This window comes from Choloepus didactylus, chromosome 5 (genome assembly GCF_015220235.1).
Source record: "Choloepus didactylus isolate mChoDid1 chromosome 5, mChoDid1.pri, whole genome shotgun sequence".
Classification (NCBI taxonomy): Eukaryota; Metazoa; Chordata; class Mammalia; order Pilosa; family Megalonychidae; genus Choloepus; species Choloepus didactylus.
Genome location: NC_051311.1, coordinates 30,019,039 through 30,024,509, shown reverse-complemented (window position 1 = coordinate 30,024,509; position 5,471 = coordinate 30,019,039).

The following is a 5,471-nucleotide window of genomic DNA, read 5'->3' as shown; positions in this document are numbered from 1 at the left end:
AACTGAATAATCTGTAACACACTAAAGTTCCTTTTGATGTGTTTGAATAATCAGGAATAAAACTGTTATTTCTAGTACACACGGTGGGCAATTTGTTTTGAAGGCAGGAAACTAAAGTAAAGCATATATATATTCTTCAAAGGTGATGAAATCTTGGACATTCTTTGAGGTTTTGATTTACATATATGTTCCTTTGAAGCTTTGAAGGCAGAATTTTCATTGGAGAAACATTAAATATATATGTGAAATATCCCATTTCTCATATAATATACTCTGTGCTTTCATGATACTTTTTATCTGAGGTTCTCAAAGCACTAATTATTTCCAACGCCTATATAGGTACATGAATAATCATTATTCCTAATTTACAGACAGGGAAACCAAGGCTTGTTGGCTTGGTTAAAGTCATAGCATTGTCAACATTAAAGTTTTACGGTCATTCAGGATGCATGGCACAGAAGTAAATTTATGTATCACGTCAATGTGGTCATTACTTAAAAACATCTGGTTTTTATTCTCTAGCCTCTGAACTAACATGGTGTTTTGTTTTTGTTTTTTTTTTTTCCACTCAACAAAACTATTTTATAAAGCTTAGTAGTGTAAGTACTTGAAGGGTTAGTGAAATTTTTCTCTATTCCTTTTTCTTTTGAGAAGTCTAAACAATCTTCTCTACTGCTTGACCTTTCAAAAATTTTAACTATGTACTTTAACCCCTAACATTCCCCATCATTGTTGTTCCAAATCCATCTATTTTCTCAAGGCCGCCTTCTTTATTGAGAAGATCTTGGCCATCAGACATGAGTTTCTACCTCTTAGCTGTCCCGTCTCTATCTTCTCTTTCTTCCTGTCTGTTTTGAAGGAAGAAGTGTAAATCCTCTTTTTCAAAGTTAGTTTCTCTACCTCTGTACTTGGTCTCATATTTTCATACCTCCTCTGGAACTTAACTCCTTTATCTATTGCTTTCTCTCTGGCATCTTCAATTCTCTTTCTTCCACTGGGCTCTTTGATCAGAAATACGCACTAATGTCTTAGTGGTAACAAAAAACAGAAACAAACAACAAAATCAAACCAGGTAAACAAAATCAAACCAAGTAAATCCAAAGACTTCTCTTGACTCTTCCTCTCTAGCTATTGTTTACTTCCCCTAAACTTTTAAGGACAAATGTTTCTAACTGATGAGTTTGTTCCCCACAAAGCACTCTCTTTAATCCTGGATAACTACTAGCCCATTGTAATTACTCTGTCAAAGTCCACCAAGAATTTTTTTTTCTTTATTAGAGAAGTTGTGGGTTTACAGAACAATCATGCATAAAGTACAGGATACCCATATACCCTACCAATAACAACAACTTACATTGGTATGGAATATTTGTTACAATTGATGATAGCAAATTGTTATCATTGTACTATTAATTAAAGTCTGTGGTATAACTTAGGATTCACTGTATAGTGTAGGTGCATGTTTTTTTTTTAAGTTCTGTTACCATATATACAATTACTATATATGTATTATATTCAGATATAGATTTCAGTACTGTTTGTTAATTGCGTTCATGATGTTGTGCTACCATCACCACCACCCACTACCAAAACATTTCCATCATTTCAAATAGGACCACTGTATATTTTAAGCCTTAACTTCCCATTCCCTATCTCCACCCTATCCCTTGGTAACATATATTCTAGATTCTGATTCTATGAGTTTGCTTATTCTAGTTGTTTCAAATCAGTGAGATCATACAATATTTGTCCTTTGTGTCTGGCTTGTTTCACGTAACATGATGTCACATGTTTTGGGACTTCATTCATTTTAATGGCTGAATAATGTTCCATTGTACATATATACCGCATTCTATTTATCCAATCATTGGTTGATAGACCTTTTAGTTGCTTCCATCTTTTGAAGGCCACCAACAATTTAATCATTAAAGTTTCTCAGTTCTCTCTTTCTCTTTTTTATCTGATGACATTAACCAAGCCTTTTGGGAAATTCCTCATTCTGTGAGGGAGCAATGCAGCATTTTCTAGGTTCTCGGACCATATATTGTCCCTTGGTCAGCTTCTGTTTTTCTTCCCACTGTAACGTGGGCTCTTGAACCTTCATTTGCAGCTTGACCAGTCTTTGAAGTTCTAGGTCACTAGTTAAAATGCTGCTAGATATTTTCAGTTGGATCCCCACTTATCATGTCTTGCTCCCCATGTCTAACATATTAACTTTTTTTCTTCAAACAAAACTGTCTCTTCCTCTTAATTACCTGATTTCTGTGACATCAACCCCTCTTGGTTAAAAACCTTAACATTTTGAAGTCAAGTTTTCTTTTTCCCTTTCCTTCACCCCACCATAACTAGTCAAGCATAAATCCTGCAGATTTTTCTTTTATAACCCTGAATGGGTGCAAGTCTTTTACAGCCACTGTTTCCTTTAGTTGTTAAATAAACTAATTTAAGTCCCCTTCTAAAGTGACTACAAGAAGTCCACTCTCCTTCCTCACCATGCTCTACTTCTAAGGATTCATAGGGAACCCATCTTGCTCCAATTGCCACTTGTGCCCTCTTGGTCTAGACTGCTGCTAAGAGCAAACCTTATGATTGTCTCTGGCAGTCCAGTAACTGTTACTTCCACACATGAACCCTGCCCTTCATTTGATTCTTTGAGGCTATTATTTGCATACAATTTAACATTGATGGTTAAATAAACTTTCCTTAAGGCTCGAGGATGCCACAGAAGGAAATAAAAAGGAAAAAACACTTTATGATTGGACATCAGCTATCACTACTTATGAAGTCCCTGACCTCAGGCTCTGCTGTTTCTCCAGGCTCCACTTCTGGATGTCTTTTCCCAACCTCCAAGCCTCTACTCATCTTCTACTAGACTCTGATCAGTGCCTTCCAAGAAGGTGGGAGGGCCAAAATCAGTTAAAATTGTAATAACTTCAGAAAAGATACTTTTCTTCCTGCAAGGAAGGTCTTTTATTTTAATATTTTAGTCTCAATCTCTTTCCTCCAGACTCTGTTGACAATCTTACTTTTACATAGCCAAAAAAGAATTTTCCATCTGAAATAAGAATTCTGTTGCCACCCCTAGAATGCCACCTCTAGAAACAGCTAGTTTTTAAAATAGCACCCCTTATATTTTTTGGTCATGCTACCCTTGGAAATGGTTCCTCTGTCTGGAATTTTCTCCATTTACCTATGCCTTCAATACTCCTACTTATCTTTCAAAACTCACTCAGGATTGACCTCTTCTGGAAAGCTTTCCTTGATCCCTACCCCTCTCCACCTTCCATTTTGACCCTGACTTGAATGCCTCTCCTCTCTGCTGGAGCATATAATCCTCATAGACTTAACATACAACACTAGAGTTACTGATTCACTGGTCTGTCTTCCTCACTAGACTCTAAGCTCCTGGAGAGAAGGAGTCATGCTTTCTTTGACTTATGTCTAGAGCCCAGCAAAATGCTGGTATATAGTAGGTGTTTAATGAACGCATAAATGAAAACATATTTCTTGTGTTTGTTCCACAATTTCATTTCAACCTCTTATCACTTCATAGCCCACTACTGAAGAGGCCTCTGAATGAACTTCTGTCATTCATGGTATTAGCTTTATAAAAATTATTCTTATTGGCTTTGAAAAGTAATAAATAATAAAATAAAAATTCAAATAACACATACGAATTACAAAAAAGAAAGCAAGAACTATCTGAAATCCCGCTATCTAGATACAAGCACTTTTAGCAATTTGCTCAATTCTTGCAGTTTCATGTATGTTTATGTATGTGTATGCATATATAAAAATATAAATGAATACAATTTTGCAAAAATGGGATCATACTACACAGGCTTTGTCTCAATGATGTATCTTAGATATATTTTATGTCAATAAATATAACTACATTTTTTTAAGGGCTGAGTGATATTTTGTGGTAAGGAGATACTGATTATTTGCAAAGTTGTGATCAATACCTGTGTGTATCTTTTTTCCACTCCTGTATTTATGTCTTTGCTTTTTCCAAAAGCACATTTCACAGTTTAAAAATTGCCAAGCTGCAATTCAGGATGTTTACCAGGGGTCCTCAGACTAATGGATGGGCTTGTAGGCGATGGGGAGGTTGTTTACAAATTCCCTCATATTGCTTGCATATTTTTCTGGGGAGAGTCTATACCTTTTATCAGTTTTTCAAAGAGGCCTGTAACATAGAATAACTATTATTTAGAGTATTACTATGTTCCAGGAACTAAGTTAAGCACATACAATTAATCTTCACATCAAGCCAATTATCCCCATTTTACAATGAGGAAACAAAGTCATAGAGAATGACTGGTCTCTCTACTCTTCTACCCATCCTGCAGATCACAGATTTGTCATTCTTTGCCTTTGATCATCTCATACCCTTGCTTCAACATCTTCAATGTTTTTCCATTGCCTACAAGATAAAACGTCAAGTTCTCAGCCTCAATACAGGCCCAAATAACTTTCAATCTCTTTTTCCTACTATTCAAAGTAGCATGCTCATTCTCTCTAGCCTGGTTTAGTGCTTTTGCACTTTGTCCTTTTAAAAATTTTAACTATGTACTTTAACCCCTAAAATTCCTCACAATTGTTGTTCCAAATCCATCCACTTTCTCAAGGCCGACTTCTTTATTGAGAAGATCTTGGCCTAATTTAAATCCTTCCTGTTGTAGAAGATGCCCCACTTCAAAGTGATCATCTTCCTCTGGACTAGAGTTTCCCAGTAGCATCACCATCTGGGTTAATGTTGAGAATAAATCCTTAATTGTCATTAAATTGCAAAGAGCTATTTAAATATCACCATGTTATTTAATTTTCAAGTTGTTTACACCTGTTCTCTCCAACTACCATGTGAATTCCATCAGGGCTGGGTCTTGTTTTATACCATTTGGTCTTTCTCATAACAGTTCACTGCGTTAACAAGTGCTTTAATAAATTTTTTTTTTTTTGGGGGGGATGCTATCTGTGATTAGCCTGCACTTACTATTTAAAATTCTTGTCTTTGTGCTGTCTGCATTTCAAGGGACTTATTTAAATGTGAAAGGTCAGATGATAGTACTATCAACACTCAAAGGGAAATAAAACTCCATCAACTTGCTGTGGCAGATACGGTTACATGTGACAGTGCCAAACTGTTCATATATCTGAATGAAACTCCAGTTCTGCTAAGATTATCTTAGATTTTATCATGGGATGTTCATACAAAGTCAAATGTTATATTCTTTACTTTTGAATAAGCATCATATAACGTACTAAAAAAATAGAGAATTGACTCATAAAAATATATATACATATTTTTTGCTGATCATCTACTAAAAACTAATGCTACAGTGTAATACAATAAGGGTTTAAGAAAAACAAAAAGTGAACAAACAATATAAAGCAATCTTTTGTTAAGTAGAAAAATGAGAACCAAGGAACTTAAGAGTGTTCCAAATGCCTAAAATGGGTTATTAACC